Source organism: Canis lupus, chromosome 6 (genome assembly GCF_003254725.2).
Source record: "Canis lupus dingo isolate Sandy chromosome 6, ASM325472v2, whole genome shotgun sequence".
Lineage (NCBI taxonomy): Eukaryota > Metazoa > Chordata > Mammalia > Carnivora > Canidae > Canis > Canis lupus.
Window position 1 is genome coordinate 22,566,196 of NC_064248.1, and position 17,399 is coordinate 22,583,594.

Genomic DNA, 17,399 nt, shown 5'->3' on the forward strand with positions numbered 1-17,399 from the left:
GCATCCCTGATTCAGAAGAATCTAAGAAAACTTAGTAAGTTTTGCCCCTTTAGGATCTCAGAACACTTTGATTCCATTTTACCCTTTTTACCATTTGTTACTGGTTGCCATGCATTACAATTCCATGTGTATTTATCAAGCACAGATACATAATACACGTAACTAACATTATTACGAATGTTGAAAGCCAGCATTCATTTAGATGAACCAGTACGTTCACCTTCCATTGCTTATCCCCCTCTTCCTGTTTACCACTGTGTTTCCTGCAATTGTTTTCCTTCTGCCTGAAGAATTCCTTTTAGTGTTTTTTCTTTCTTTCTTTCTTTTTTTTCTCCCCAGCCTGTGCTCACGATGCACTCTCTTAGCTTCTGTTTGATTGGAAGGGTCTTTATTTTGCCTTTACTTTTGGAGGGTATTTTCACTGGGAATAGAATTCTAGGTTGCAAGTTATTTTCTTTCCTTTTCAGTCCGTGGTCTCTGCTGTTATTTCTGTTGATAAGTGAGTTGATTATTCATCTCATGGTTTTCCTTTGAAAATGTGTTGCAAGTTTTTTTTCTAAATGCTTTGAAGATGCTTCTCTTTGTTTTCCATTAGTTTCACTTAAGTGTCTTTTTATCCTGTACTTTATGAATCAGGCCTGGAAACTTTTTAACCATTATTATCTCTTTATTTTTTTTAAAGATTTTATTTATTCATGAGAGAAACACACACACACACACAGAGAGAGAGAGAGAGAGAGAGAGAGGCAGAGACACAGGCAGAGAGAGAAGCAGGCTCCATGCAGGGAGCCTAATGTGGGACTCGATCCCAAGACTCCAGGATCATGCCCTGGGCCAAAGGCAAGTGCTAAACTGCTGAGCCACCCAGAAATCCCTAGCCATTATTTCTCTAAATGTTGCTTCTGATCCATCTTCCCAGCGCATTCTAGAACTTAGTATATGGTATTACTGTCCACCCCAGCTGCTCAGGCCAGACCAGGGATCCATCCTTCAACTCCCATCCTTACATCAGATCCATTCACAAGCCCTGTCCAGATCTACTCCCACAGCTATGTCCTAAATCTGCCCTCTTTTCCAACCCATTTTATATCCTCCTTTCTTCACTTTCAGGCACAGAAGCTACTTCTTAGTATCTTGAAGCGGGTCTTGGCACCTGGTGCTTCCTCTCAGGAATGCTCATCCCCCAGGTATTCATACAAGTCCTTTCTCCTCTCAGTGGCACCCTACCTAGGAAGTCCTCTTTGGACCCATGTATCCAATGCTGTCCTCTCACTCTGCATTCATTCTTTATCTCATTACCCTATTTAAATTTCATGGGCTCCATTATTTCAGTTTTATGCATATAAAGACTGAGGCTTGGAGTGAGTTAATAACTTAACCTAAGATCACACAGATAATGAGTAGTAGGTGTTGGATGTGAATTAGGCCTAATTCTACAATGCTTGTGGGTTTTTTTTCACATTATTACATCCAATTCCCTATATGATGCTAAAAAAAAAAGAATTAAACAATCAACCTATAGAACTGTATTTGGCCATGCAGTTACTAGAAGGAGAATCTGGATTGTATAAAGTCCTTTTCTTTGTAATCTCTAGGTGATTTTTATTATGGCAAATTCAAGAAGTGAGGAAATTTCTGTTTTTTGGTAACAGAATTTAGGAGAACCTCCCTGGCTCAATTTTTTTTGAAACAAAAAGTAATAACTTTAGACACAGAAAAGTTGCTAAAATAGTTTGGAGAATTCCCATATACTCTTCACCCAGCTTCCCCAGATGTTAGGGTATTGTGTAACTCTAGTACAACGTTTAATATCAGAAACTGATATTTCTGGTGCAACAGAATCACTGATACCACTGGTGCAACACCGTCAACTAAACTACAGACTTCATTCAAATTTCATGAGTTTTTTGGTGTTTTTTTTTTTTTTTTAAGATTTTATTTATTCATAAGAGACACACAGAGAGAGGCAGAGACATAGGCAGTGGGAGAAGCAGGCTCCCTATGGGGAACCCAGTGCGGGACTTGATCCTAAGACCCTGGGACAATGGCCTAAGCCAAAGGCAGATATACAACCACTGAGCCACTCAGGCACCTGGATTTCACAAGTTTTTCCACACCTGTCCAGTCTTGGGTCCCACAATGCATTTAATTGTCTCAGTTCCTCCAATCTGTGACAACTCGTAGTCTTTTATGTCCTTGACAATTTTGAAGAACACAGCCAGTTGGGTAGAATGTCCCTTTGTTTGGGTCTTCTCATGCAGTGTCACAATTAGATTGGGGTTTTGTGTTTCTTGGCAAGAATATCACAGAAGCAATATCCCCTTCTCACTATATGATATTGCTATGTCATATTACTGGTGATATAAGAATCTTGGTCACTTGGTTAAGGTGATGTTTTTGGGGTTCTCTACCGTAAAATTACTAATTTTCCCCTTTGTACTTAATAAATGTCTTGGGAGAGATATTATTAGCATGTAAAGATCTCAGACTTTGGCCAACTCAAATTTTAGAATCCATCAGTGGATCTTGCCTGCGAGATTTTTTATTACTGTAGCAAAAGAAAGACATTTTAAGAACCTAATTTTGTAAGAAGTCTAGAAGCAGAGCAGGTGCAGAGGTTAGAGCAGTGCTCATCAGTCATTGAGAACCATGGTTCTTCTGTCTGCCATTCTTAGCATGGTAGCCTTTGTCCGCAAACTTGGTCTTCTGTGGCTGCCACAGTTGTGTAAACATAATGGCCTAGGTCTCTCGACCAGTAAGAGACTATTTCCCAGAGACCATCCCCAGCCTCCTCTAAAAATACTTCCCTCTTGTTGACCAGGATCTTAGTTATCTACTTATGACCAAATTGCAAGAAAATCGAAGGAAGTGTCTGACATTTCCAACCAGTATTTGGGAGGGTAGAAGGGTGGGCTCTGGCAGAGAAGCCTGGGGGAGTGAGTTTGGGGAGACAGCCCAGCACCTGAGGCAGTGCCTTGCAACTCAATCTTTGTAAATCTCAATAAATCTTTGTGGAGTGAATGAGGTTCTTTGTCTCTTGCCTAAAGACATAACTGGCCATTACATGGAAGCATTAGAGCTCTGGATTGTAGAATCAGAGAAGAGAGTGACTTAGAGAGTAGATCAGGGGAAGGGTGAGGACATCTTGGCAAGGATGGCAGAATGGCAAATGCGGGTCCCCAGTGGGAGAGCTCCCAGCTCTGGAAACCCTTAAACTTCACTGTGCTTTGATCTCCACCAGGATGATGCACCTCTGGCCCTGTTGTTCCTTCTCCAAAACATGGAGAGACCTTCACATGCATTTTTGAAGGAAGGCAGAGAAACCTATCTGCTAGACCCAATTGCCTCTACTCAAAAGGCTCTCTAGAGGCAGGGAGGCCCTGAAAGGAGGTCCCTGCTCCATAAACTCAGGCTTATGGCTCTGGGGGCCGTGGGCACAGCCTGGTAGCTTGTTTGGTAAATAATGACATTGTTATAAATATTTAATAAGTCAAGGGACTGCAGCACATGCAAAATTGATGAGGTCCCTGTGTGGGAAATGCGGGCTTTTCTCTGTATGTGTGCTCTGGAGAAGGCAGTTAGAGGCTGACGTCTGCTCCGGCTGACACCTGTATTTGTGGTAGGGCTGATGAATGGCCGGAGGAATATTCGCCATGTTTAGGAAGCATCAATCCATCATGCTGGAGTTTAGGCTGAGGGAGGAATTCACGGCCATCAATATTCTCCGTGTTTATTAAGCACTGCGTGCTGCATGAGACAGTGAGTCCTGCACTGGTCCTGGGAGCAGCGCCTCCAGAAAGGGCACGGTGGCTCCTTGATGAATGACTTTAATAAGAAGCGGCTTGGAAGTACCTTCAAGTAAGAAACTAATAACAATAATTAGATGTTTCTTAATCATTTATTTATTTTATAATTTATGCCCTGCCTGCTTCCGGAAAAGGAATGGTTGTTGCTTGCAATTAAAACACATCTACCCAGGATGGTTCAAATGAAGATAAACATGAGATCAGAAACCATATTGAGGGAGTGAATTTTTCTTAATCAACTTTGCTGCTACCCGCCGAGAATATTGTATTCCCTCTCCTCAGCAGTCACCTTTTGCTCTGCAGAGCCACAGGATGTAGCAGATGTAAAGCAGTGGCTGGAGGTGTCATGGGGACAGGAGGATGAGGCGGAAGCATGATGTGACCTGTAGTCTCAGCATCTCAGCACTGGGCTCCCAGCCACATTTGCATTTCATTTATCATCGCTCCAAACAAATCTGTGTGTCTGCAGCAGGGTGGCATGAAAAATTAATGCCCCTGTGTCAGGCAGAGCTTGTCAGAGTGACAGTGCAGAAAGAGGATAACAAAGGGGCGACATGCGTGGCACTTTCTACTTAACAACCACTCTTGTGTTCCCTGAATGCCTTCTCCCCAAGCCTGTGGGTTGGGCTAATGGGGCTTTAGCAGCCAGGCCCTCTGTAAGAGCTCAGGACAGAAAGTCTTTCTCTGTGCAGTTGCTCTGGCCCCATGTCTGACGTGTGCTATTCCCAGGGTAAAAGTGGCAGTGGTCAGAGCTGGGTGACCAGTTTCCCAGTCTTTGCTGAGCCATCCTGAGCTCAGAGGAGCAGAAGGAAGGCAGCCACCTAGAGGTTTCTCAGAGAGCAAGGTAGGGCAAAGATGTGCCAGAGAAGCTCCAGGGGAACAGGTGTGCACAAGGACAGGGAGGAGAGGTTTGAGTGTCCGATGCCTCAGAACCTCCGTGAGACTATGTGGATTTGTTCCTGCACATGTAGATGTTCCACAAATATTTGCTCAGAATCTCATGCTGGCTTCTTTCTGACCTGTGGTGCTAGTGGTAGGAAAAGCCACACACTTCCTGCAGCAGGGATGGTCTAATGGAGCAGTTCTGAAATCATGGATTCTGAAGCCAGACTGCCTGGGTTCAAGTCCCAGCTTTACCGCTTCCTAGCTTTGTGGCCTTGGGTAAAATTTTTTTTAGCAGTTTTGTGCCTCAGTGTCACATATGTATTTAGAAAAATGTCTGGCTTGGCATTAATCGGGTTAGTGACTATTATTTCCCTGACCTTCATCAAAGGTGAGTGGACAAGGAAGGCCATGGAACTCAGTGATCTAGCCTTGAGGCACATCAAAAAGGTTCTTGCAGTCAGAGCTGTGTACCAAGAGTTAGGAGCCTACTCACCTCCGGAATGGCCTTGGGAAAATATACATACTCTTCTCTCTGGTTGACTCACTAAAAAAAAAGTCCCTCTTGCCTCCCCTCCCCACCAAGCATGAGTATAAATGTGATGCTAGGTTTATGAGGTGAACTACTCTGACCCAAACCAGGGCTGAGCAAGGCACTGTCTTCTTATGACAGAGAAAGGAGCATAGCTTTCCTGCCCTCTGGAAATTTAGTAGTAATCTTCAGGTACTGGATCTCTTCCCTCATCGCATATTAGAATCCCTGGAGGGATTTAAAAAAAAAAAATCCTGATGTCTAGAACCCTCACCTAAAGATTCTGATTGGTCTAAGGTGAAGGTGGGGTAGCAGGATGTTTTTATGGCTCCCTCCATGTTCATTCTACAGCACATTTCCCATAGCATCTGTGGAATCAGTGAAAGGATAGAGAATGTTAGGTTTTTTTCTAAATGAATGGTGGAGAAATTTAAAAAAACGGCAGAGCCAGGCAGTAGGTTAGAGAATGCTTTAATGGGGAGCGCTCCCAGGTGAGGTTCTGTGACTCCTAGAGGTGGCCCGAGTCGGGGAAGTTGTGCAGGGGTTGGAGAGTGTGGGGGTTTTTAAGCCTTATTGGTTCCAGGTCTGGATCTGGGTGGGCCCCTTGCCAAATTAGGCAAGGGAACACCGTGTCTGTCCCTAGGTGGTTGGCTGGGGGTGGGGATAGTACAGACGATGGGGGGGTGGACCCTGGCTGGAAAGTCCCAGATGGAAAGTTTCAGTTTTCCAACTAGGTTTTGATTTACTGGAGATGATGTGGTGGTCACGGTTGCCTTGGTGGGAAGATCAGCCATTTTGGGTGCCCCTGTCTCTCAGCCAGCCCAACAGAGAAAAGGACCATTGAGTACAGGACAATCCAAGGGACAAGTCCTGAGTTCTAGGGAGTAGGGGTTCTACAGTACAATCTTGGAGCGGGCATTCACAACCTATAGGGGTAGGGGTTATCCTGTAGTGTGTGATTAGTACCTATCCTGTACTGTATGTGATTAGCCCCTTGGGGAGGGGGTTATTGGGGGGTGAGGGGAATAACTAAATATATGCATAAATAAGAGAAAGAACTTTCAATTATTTATGAAAAGAAGGCTTTTCACAGACTGAATATGATAATATGCCATAAACCAAAGGGCATATTTACCTCAACTTTCTGCAATTGAGGTCAGTTAGACAAACAACCTAATGATCAAACAAAGCAGAATTTCCTTCTTCTGGTCTCATGATCCATCCACAAGAGGAGTCATTAATGAAGCTCACTCTCAGCTACTGGCACTGAACTATCTTCACCTATTTCTGAGAAAAACCTCTGGACACATGAAAGAATTCATCAAAGTGAAGGAGGGGAAAGTACCCAGAAGACTCAGGACAAGGTATACACTGTAAAGCCAAAGCCATGCTGTTGCCAGGAGATATAGGGGAGTAAGGTAATGACAGAAGCACAAGCAGGGTCCTATGAAAAGGTATCATCAGAGGAGCGAAAGAAATTTTGGAGATACAAAGCATAATTTCAAAAATGGGATAGCATAATCAACTGAATAAATTAAAAGGCTTTATCAAGGAACTCCTCTAGAATTTGGTTTAAAAAGACAAAAATCATAAAAGACAAGATATGAAACTAGATCAAATTATTCAATACTTATGTAAAAAGGAGTTCCAGAAATACATAATGAAGTAGATGGAGGGGAAGAAATAATCAAAGGAAAGAAGAAATTTGGTTGACCTGAATACTTAAATTTTGTGTCAAAAGGTTTCCTGATTTATGCTTAGGATTAGTTGAAAAAAAAAAACTCTGCACTTGGAGATGTTTTGTGGATTTTTATAAATTCTAAGTATAAAAAGAAGATACTAAAATTAGCTAGGGGAAGAGAAGAGCAAACTAAACCCAAAGCAAGGAGGAGGAAATCATAAAGATTACAGTGGAAATTTGTAAAATAGAGACTAGAAAAATAATAGAGAAAAATCAACGAAGCCAAAAGTTGATATTTTGAATGAGCCAACAAAATTGGCAAATCTTTAGCTAGACTGATTAAGAAAAAAAAAAAACTCAAATTATTAAAATTGAGAATGAAAAAGAGGACATTTATAATATTGTGATTGATAATAAGAAATGCATATTTGGTCTTCATCCTGGTTCCTGGCACAGAGCTCCTAAAACCTTTGGAATTTCCTGAGAAGAGTGATAAATATGAAAGGAGTGTCTTTTGTTATTCATACGAAGCCCCTTTAACCACATCTGAGTTCATATTATTGAGGTGACTTGCTGCCATCATACTTGTGAAAAGCTGAATGCTTTCTCCCTAAAATCAAGAATAAGAAGGATGTCTGCTCTCACCACTTCTATTCAACATTGTATTGGAGGTTGTAGCCAGGACAATTAGCTATAAAAGGGAATAAAAGGCATCCAGATTGGACAAAGAAGTCAAATTATCTCTAATTGCAGATGACATGGTCTTGTGTGTAGAAATCATAAAAAATCCACTAAAAATGATTAGGACTAATAAATGAATTCAGTGAGACTGCAGCATATAAGGTCAATATACAAACATCAATTGTATTTCTATACTAGTAATGAACAAATTGGAAATGAAAAGAAGAAAATAATACCATTTCCAATAGCATCGAAAAATATAATAAAAACACAAAAATAATAATACACTTAACAAAAGAGATTTAGAACTTCTACATTACAACTATAAAACATTGAAAGATATTAAGCAAGATTTAAATAAACAGGCTCTATATTGGAAGACAGTATTGTTAACATAGCAATACTCCCTAAATTAATCTATAGATTCAATGAAATCTTTGTCCAAATCACAGCTGACTTCTTGAAGAAATCAACAGGCTTATGCTAAGATTCATATGGAAATTTATGGAAACCAGAATAGATAAAAACAAATCTTGAAAGAGAAGGACAAAGTTGAAGGACTCACACTTCCTGATTGCAAAACCTACTAGAAAGCTACAGTGATCAAGACAGTGTGGTATTGCCATAAGGATAGACATGTTGATCAATGGAATAGAATTGAAAATCTAGATAGAGATCCTCATATTTACAGCCAATTGATTTTCAACAAAGGCATCAAGACAACCCAGCGGGAGAAAGTACAGTCTTTTTTTTAAAAAAATATTTATTTATTTATTTATTTATTTATTTATTTATTTATTTATTTATTTATTTATTCATAGAGACACAGAGAGGCAGAGATACAGGCAGAGGGAGAAGCAGGCTCCCTGCAGGAAGCCTGACGTGGGACTCGATCCTGGGGCTCCGGGATCACGCCCTGGGCTGCAGGCGGCGCTAAACCGCTGCGCCACTGGGGCTGCCCCAAAGTATAGTCTTTTTAACAAATGCAGGGATAACTGGATCTCACATGCAAAAGAATGAAGTTGAATGTCTACCTCACACCATGCAGAAAAATTAACTCAAAATGGTTTGAAGACTGAGATATTAAGTACTAAAACTCTTACATTCTTAGAAGAAAACAGATATAAATCTTTGTGACCTTGACACCAAAAACACAAACAGAAGGAAAAAAGTAATTGACATCATCAAAATTAAAAGTTTTTATGCTCAGGACATAAATGAAAAGTGAAAAGACAGCCCATAGAATGGGAGATAAATTTTGCAAATCATATTTCTGATAAGGAACTTGTACTAATATAGATAAGGAGCTCTTACAACTAAAAAATGCAAAGACAACTCCTTTTAAGAATGGGCAAAAAAAAAAATAGTTCCCTAAAGAAGATATACACATGACTGGGATGCCTGGGTAGCTCAGTGGTTGAGCATCTGCCTTTGGCTCAGGTTGTGATCTGGATGGAGTCAGAGTCTGGCATCAGGCTCCCTGCAGGGAGCCTGCTTCTCCCTCTGCCTATGTCTCTACCTCTCTGTGTCTCTCATGAATAAATAAATAAAATCTTAAAAAAAATATATATATATATGTATATATATACACATGACCAATAAACATGTGAAAAGATGTCAACATTATTAGTTATCAGGGAAATGCAAATCAAACCTACAACGAGATAGCATTTCCCACTTACAAGAATGGCTAAAATACAAAAGATGTGATAAGAGTTGGAGAGGAGAGGAAAAATTGGAACCCTCATCCACTGTTGGTGGGAATGTAAACTGGTACAACCACTTTGGAAAACAGCTAGGAAGTTCCTCAAAAAGTTAAACAATCCAGTAATTCCACTCACAGGTATATACCCCAAAGAATCAAAATCAAGATGTTCAAACAAAAACTTGTACATGAATATTTATAGCAACATTATCCACAATATTAAAAAAGGAAAACAATTGAAATGTTGTGTGTGTGTGTTGTGTGTTGTGTGTGTTGTCTTGGTGTGCCTCTACATGAATGGATGAAAAAATGTGGTATACTCATACAATGGAATAATCAGGAACAAAAAGAAATAAAGTACTGATACCTGCCAACATGGATGAACTGTGAAAACATGCTAAGTGGAAGAAGCTGATGTTAAAAGACCACGTAATGTATCATTCCATTTATATGAATCCATTTATATGAAATGTTGAGAATAGGCAAATCCATGGAAGCATAAAATAGATTAGTAGTTACCTAAGGCTGTGGGCAGAAGTGGGATGGAGGAAGGGTGGAGGGGGTGGGGGGAGTTTGGGTGAAATAGGGATTACTTCTAAGGGATACAGAGTTTCTTGTTGGAGTGATGAAAATATTTTAAAATAGACTGTGGTGATGGTTGCACAACTCTGAATATACTGAAAACCATGTACATTTAAAATTGGTGAATTATATGATATGTGAATTATAGTTTCAATAAAGCTGTTATAAAAATAACAGTGGTAAATCACTGATATCAGTGAAAATTAGAGTTGGCCAAGTAACAGTGTGGTGGTTAAGCCTATTAAAATTGAGAAAAACGTTTTATTGGGAAAAAGAAGATTCTTTGTACCACAATTATCAACATTTTGACAGTCTTACTTCATCTCATAGCATATTTTTAAAGATCAATGATAATCTGGGACTATATAAGCTTTTACATATTTAGAATACATATTTAGCATTCTTTTCAGCTGTCCATAGATGAGTAGGAAAAACTCCTTCCTCTTGCGTCTTTCTCCTTTACTCTCACACAACTACCACACTCACAACACTTTGGACACCAGATGTATGGTGTTTTTCCCACACAAAGCAACTCTCCATGATACCAGCTGGGTATCCTACTGGATAGTCAATTCAATTCTGACACTAACTTGAGTAGCACAGAATCCATAGGTTAAGGGCCCAGTCCCACAAGACTGCCCCCCCTCCCCACTTCAGATGCAATTCACAAGTGGTAGGTCACAGGTTACCCACAACTTCTGTTGACTTGGCTACAAATCAGAGGTTTCATGATTACCTTCACCTCCCTACTTTGAATTCAAGTATTTGCTAGAGCAGCTCATAGAATTAAGAGAAACACTTTTTACACTTACTGGGACAACATATGAAAAGATAAAGAGATACAAAGAGCAAGGTCTGGGAGGGTCCCAAGCACAGGAGCTTCTGTCCCTGTGGAATTGGGGTACATCACCTTCCTGGTATGTGGATATGTTCACCCGCATGGAAGTTCTGCAAACCCCATACTTTGAGATTTTTATGGAGGCTTCATCATATCAGCATGATCAGTTATTGACTCCATTTCTACCCCTTTTCCTTCTGTGGGGAATGAGGAGGAGAGAGTTGGTGGGACTGAAAATTCCAGGCTTCTAATCATATCTTGGTCTTTCTGGTGACCAGCCTCCATCCAAGGGCCACCCAGGAGCCCACCCGGAGTTCTTTCATTAGACCAAAAGACACTACTATCACCTAGGAAATTCCAAGGCATTTAGGAACTCTGTGTCAGGAACTGGAGTCAAATATTAGAACAAAATAAGTTTTCAGTGCTCTGGTCACTTAGGAAATTACAAGGGTTTTAGGAGTTCTGTGCAGGAACTAGGGGCAGAAACCAATGTATCTCTTTTCTATTATTTCATAACAATACTTTTAAAGAATTATTATTCACTGAAGATGGGAATTGTCTATTTTGTTTTACATGCTGAATTCTTTTATGACTCAGAAATGCTTTCAGATGCAAGTAACAAGAAACCCAACCACAGTGGCTTATACGAACATGAGGCTACTATTTTCTTCATATGAGAAATCTGAAAGTAGGCAGCTGCTGATATTGGTATAGATGCTCAACAATGTCAAAGCAAATATTTATGGAATTCTCTTGGTGTGCCTCTACATTAACAGTCAAGACAGGAAGAAGGAAGAAGAAGACAAGGCGGCACTAACATCAGAAAAGCAAAAGTTTAAAAAAGAAGAAAAAGCTTTCCCAGGAGTCCCACCAACTTCCACTTACATCTGGGTCACATAGCCACCTCTGGCTGGAAAGCGGATGGGAAAAGGAGGGTCAGGGATGAGAATGGGAGGCAGGACACCAACCAACAATATCTGCCAGGATCCCAATGTCTCTAACAGTTTTTGATGTATAGTGGGAGGTATCTTCATCATCCTTTATAAATATCTGTTGAATGCATATGGTAAAATATTTATTCACAAATATTCAGCCGTCCTCCATTGAGAGGATAAGACAGCCATGCTCTGTTGAACTCAGGCCTCCAAACTTTCTTTGGCCAATGAAATGGACACAGAAGTGGCTTTAAGAGCCAGGCTCTCTTTTCTCTGCCCCTGTGATCATGGAAGCATGTGTCAAAATGGAGCCTCTATCAGCTCAGGTCCCTGAGTGAGCATGATGAGAAGAATACCCAGTTTACCCATGTTATTTAAGCCACTGAGAATTTTTGATTGTTACTGCAGCTTAACCTTAACCCATCCTGACTGATACAATGTATGTACCCAGGCAAAGCAATGCACAACAAATCCCCAAATTAAAATTTTACAAACTATATTTCCCAATCCCATTAATAGCAAGACTATGCCTAAATTAAGATAAGTGGTAGCCATCTGGAAATGAGACAAAATAAAAAATAGCCCTTCTGTCAAAGTGGAAATCGATACTGAAAAAACAGACTAGACATTTAAGATGATGAGGACACTCTATAAAAATACATACGGGAGTGTGACTAAAGTTATTCTTAGTAAAATCCATAATCTAAAGCTGTTATTACTAAAATAAATATGCTTGAACACTGAAGATGAGAATAATTGGATTAAGAATTCAAAATAAGGAGCTAGAAAATGAACAGCAAAATAAAAGTGAGAAGAAGAAATTAATAAAGATAAGAGCTTACATTAATCAAAAGCAAAAAAGTCAGTGGAATTGATTAATCAAATCAAGGACCAGAACTTTGAAAGGATAAATCAAATAGACAAATTTCTGGGAAGTGTGATTTCCCTCAAAGCAGGTAGAAATATAGATAGATACTCAATGTAAGGCATGAGAAAAGAACAATATAAACTGCTACAATATTTCTGGTGGGTGGATTGACACAACTGTCAAAATGTAAAATGTGCATACCTTGAAAACTTGATGAATGAATAAATGTTGGGTTGAACTGAATGAGGTTCTGAAATGTTGAAGTCTCATAGGAAAATACTACCTTTCTGTAAGAAGTTTGGAAGCCCAGACTTGATGAACAGGGTTAAACTGGAACCCCCTTCTCCATTAGCCTTTGGAGAAAGATGTGTCTCAATCATTTTGGTCCTGGAGACGGGCCATATGACCTTAGCCCCGTGATCCTGTGAATCGGTCCTGTACAAAGGGGGTGATCCCAGATATCTTACTTCCTTCTTCCCTTCTGGAAATGTTTTTCTGAATTGACAGACAAACCATCCCCAGGCTCCCAGAGCTTCCCTGGTCTCCATGGGTGTTCACAGTAATGGCTTCACTCACGGAGCTGTCCTTGCCTGATGCCTTCAGAGAATCTCCTTGAGGCAACTTGCCCCTTCTCATGCTATGAACCAAGGCCTTTTCGAACTCACGTTCACGTCCCCCTCCTCTTTCACAGTGTTGCCCTAGGCTTTAATCAGCATTTATAGCTAGAAGGCTGGGGCTCATTCTGAGCTCTGGACTTTACTCTGCCCTTAGCACCTTCATCACCCATGGGAAGATTTCTTTAATGCCCAGAATTCTGGAATGCAAAGTGCAGATACATCCAGGCTCCTGGCCTAGAGTAGTCAGTCCCTGGCCACTGGGATTCATGGCCAGAAATGAATTCATTCATTTATGCATGTTTGCATTTATTCGTTCACTTCAGTCAGTCAAAAACAATATTTATTTGCATAACTATTCAGTGCCGGAGTCAGCAGTGAAACCAACAGAGGAAAATCTTTGCCCTCCTAAAGCTAACATCTAGTAGGCCAGATAAACAGTAAACAAAATAAGTAGGTGAACTAAAGTGTATGTCAGTAGTAAAATCTATGGGGGAAAATAAAACGGAGGTGGAGGATAGGGAGTATGTAAGGCGTAGAGGCCCCACTGAGAAGTGACATTTGGATAAAGGTGTGAGGGAGTGAACCCTGAAGCTTTCCAGGAGAGACATATTCCAGGCAGAGGGAATGGCAAGTGAAAAGCCCTAAAGAGGAAGCTTATGAAGAGGATCCGAGGAGACAGCAGGGAGGTCAGTGGTGCTGGAGCTGAATGAGCAAAGGGATGAGTACTAGGAGGCAAGGCCAGAGGGAACAGCAGGGTGGAGGCCATTGTCAGAACCCTGGCTTTCTTCTGAGTCAGCTGGGAGCCACTGGGGGACCCTCGGAGGGGGAGTGACGTGAAAGGACTCTGGCTGCTGTGCTGGAAACGTACTGTAGTGAAGCTGGGATAAACATAGGAGGCCAATCAAGAAGCTTCTGTAATAATCTGGTGAGAGGTGATGGTGGCGTGGGCCAGGGTGACGGCCTGGAGGTGGGTGAGAAGGGGAGTGTGAAGAAAGGTGACAGTGACAGCTCCAATGCCAGCTTTTCACACCCAGATCTTGCACCTTCTGTAGGAATCCCTGCAAGGTAGCATGAGCTCTCATCCCTCATCTTCTAACTCCTTCCCCTCTGAGGGCCTGCATGAGGTCATCTTGGAAAGCTGTTCCCTAGAACTCTGATTCTCCCTCCAGAGGGCTCTGTTCCCCACTGTTGGATGAAAACCGAATAGGATGAGAACACTGAGTGAGCATGGGCTCATCTGAATTCTGCCTCAGCCCCCTTGCTCTCTTCAGTGACAGGAAAAAAACATCGCCGTGTAAGCTGCTCAATGAAAAACAATATTTAATTAGGGCTGAGAGAGTTAGACAAGCAAACAATTAAATGTTCTATTACGATCAGTCTTTAGCCATTTAAGCTTCAGTTCAATAAGGAATCATTATAAAGGTCTAATAGAAATGAAAATATAAATAGGGTAGTTTTGTGTTGCATTTCAACCATTGCCTCAGCCTTGCAGATCTAAAGTCGGTTTGACCATGGCAGGTGAAGGCTCCCTGACACAAGGAGACTTAGCACAGACAGGAAGGAGGTAGAAGGCAGGGATGTCCACCAGCTGGCGGGGGCGGAAGCGAGAGCCTTTCAGCTAAGCCTGTTTCATCCTGCACAACAGGGGCTTTTTCATTTTATTTTTAATGTCTGGGAAGCAACACGAGAATTATAGCTGGGAGGCAGGAGAGGCAGCTTAAAAGAAGCTTCTAGATGTCTTGTGAGACGCTGGATTATAGAATAAATATGTCTAATAAAATCCCCCTGGTTACCCACCTTTGAGGATTTGGAAATAACGTTAAGACTGTTTCTTGAAGGGATTGCTTCACTGCATTGGGAAAACCATCTGCTCAGGGCACCACAATCACAGCAGAGGGCTTTGGAATAAAGATATCATCCATCACTGCGGTCTGAGTCACTGCAGCCAGGACACCTGCACATCCTCCTGGGGATGTAGAGAGGCAAGTCTGGGTCACCTCTTCCTTGTATCCTTTCAATGTCTTTTTCCTCTCAAGAAGTTCCCGTCTCTTCTCTGGAATATCCAGTGTGTCATAGGGTCTGGTGTGGATGTAGTCCTAAGATGAGTCACGTCTTTGGGACTGCAAGTGACAGAATATCCCACTCAAATTTGTTTAGGCACAATGGAGAACCTGTTGGCTTGTATAACTGAAAATTCTGGGGGCTGGATCTAGCCTTGGGCATGACTGGATCCAGGTGTGGAAATGAAGCCCACAGGAATGCATCCACCTCAGTCTTTACTCTGCTTTCCTTGGTGTTGGCATCATTCACAGACAAGCATTCCCTGGGTGACAGCAAGACAGCTTCTGGAAACGCCAGGTTTATATATCAGTCTTTTCAGCAATTTGGCAGTAGAGAAATGACTTCTAATACCTCTAGCCAAAAACAGTTTTGGTTACGTGCCCATCTGCAATCTGATTATGGTACTCAGAAGAGTGGAACACTCAGATTGACCAGACTAGGGTCATATGCCCATCCCTGGATCCAGAGGGGGGATTAGCCCCTACATTAATCACATGATTATAAATGGGAGAAGGGTAGCTTCCCAGAGGAAAATCAGCGTACAGTTTCCAAAAGTAGATGTTGGCTAGGTGCAGTAAGAGATTACCCGACATCCTTGCCTCCTGCTTTTCACAGTCATGACAAAAACTTGTAAGTCTATTTAAGCTTAGATACATTGGGCATAGTAGGATTGCTGTTGTAGCTTCATCACAAAGGCAGCAGCTGGGGAGAGGAGACAGTTTGGACCCCATGAGATGACAGAGACCCTTCCCTTGATCTTCCAATATCTTTCAGGCTCCAAACTCTGACTTGAAGTTCACTTATCTACTTTAGGATATTGTTCAAGACATGAGCCAGGGAAGAACACACATAAAATGAGGTACAGAGTAATGTCTCAGGCTCATGGATCCAGGCCTTGAGAAAAGACCCTCTTTTTTCATTGCATGACTTGGGTTGTCATCAACTGTAATATCTAGAGCAGAAGTTGGCAAACTTTCTGTAAAGGCCCCCTGGCTATTAAATATCTTAGGTTTTGCAAGGCTCTGTGGCAGCTACTCAACACTGCCACTGTAGTGCAAAAGCGGCCATAGACACAGTAAGCAGTAGGCTTGGCTGTGTGCCAATAAAACTTTATTTACAAAAGCAGGCCACAGACCAGTATTGGGTCATGGACCATAATTTGCTGGCCTCTGATTCAGAGCACTGTTGCAGGTTGGGCTCCTTGGAACACCACAGTGGAGACAGAATGCAAAGGTTTTTTGCACTGTAAAAGAAAAGGAAGGAGAGAAGGGAGAAGGCAAGATGGGGTCAGGGGAGCCCTGAGACTACATTGCAGACCTCATAAGGTTTCTCCCAATCCAGGGGGAGTGCTAGAGCCCAGGCTGCCTATCAGAGGAGTCCCACATGGGCAAAAATGACGAGGCCCTAGTACTACAACCTTGCTCAGTCATTGGCCAGGGGCCAACCCACAAAGAGTGTTACCTTGATTCAAAGGTAAGGACCCTGAAGGAGCTACCAGATGGAGGCTGTCAATTATTCATAGTCCTTGCCACTGGGCAGCTTGCTTCTCTCAAAGGGAGACTTGAGTGATGTATCTCTGGGTCTTCTACAAGCCCCTAGATCAAGAAGTAAAGGTGGGGAAAGAGGTCAGGGAGAAAGACTTGCTTGCACCAAAGTAGGACTTTGATCTACCTTTAGAACGGGCCAAAAAGTTTAGTTTTGGGACAAAAGCCTTTTTGTACAAAGCTTGATTTTGCCTATAGCATTCCTTCTCTTGAGAACCTGTGGTGACATTTATCAGTAGAATAAGAAGCCAAGGCCCTGGCTTCTGGCCAAACTCATTGTGGCCACCACATTTGAGAGTGATTAATCAAGCTCAGTTTTTTTTCCCCCACTGGCAAACATTTGATTATAGTTTGGCTTCCCATGTGACGTTCTCTATAGTAGAGACTGTGATGGCCATTGGGCTCGAGTGGACAATCATGTTTCTTTTTTTTTAATTTTATTTTTTTATTTATGAGAGAGAGAGAGAGAGAGAGAGAGAGAGGCAGAGAGGCAGAGATACAGGAGGAGGGAGAAGCAGGCTCTATGCCTGAAGCCCGACGTGGGACTCGATCCCAGGACTCCAGGATCGCGCCCTGGGCCAAAGGCAGGCCCTAAACCGCTGTGCCACCAAGGGATCCCCAGACAATCATATTTCTCATTGTAAATGAATATTTTGAAATTACACCT

At 41.8% G+C, this 17,399-nt stretch overlaps 1 long non-coding RNA gene across 1 annotated transcript; it reads left to right on the top strand.

Annotated features, from left to right (window-relative positions):
- LOC118354996 (uncharacterized) lies at window positions 1-15,104 on the top strand. Its single transcript, XR_004816571.2, has 3 exons — window positions 1-34; window positions 1,111-1,187; window positions 14,966-15,104. It is a non-coding gene; the product is annotated as an uncharacterized LOC118354996 (long non-coding RNA).
- The last annotated feature ends 2,295 nt before the right edge of the window (window positions 15,105-17,399 follow it).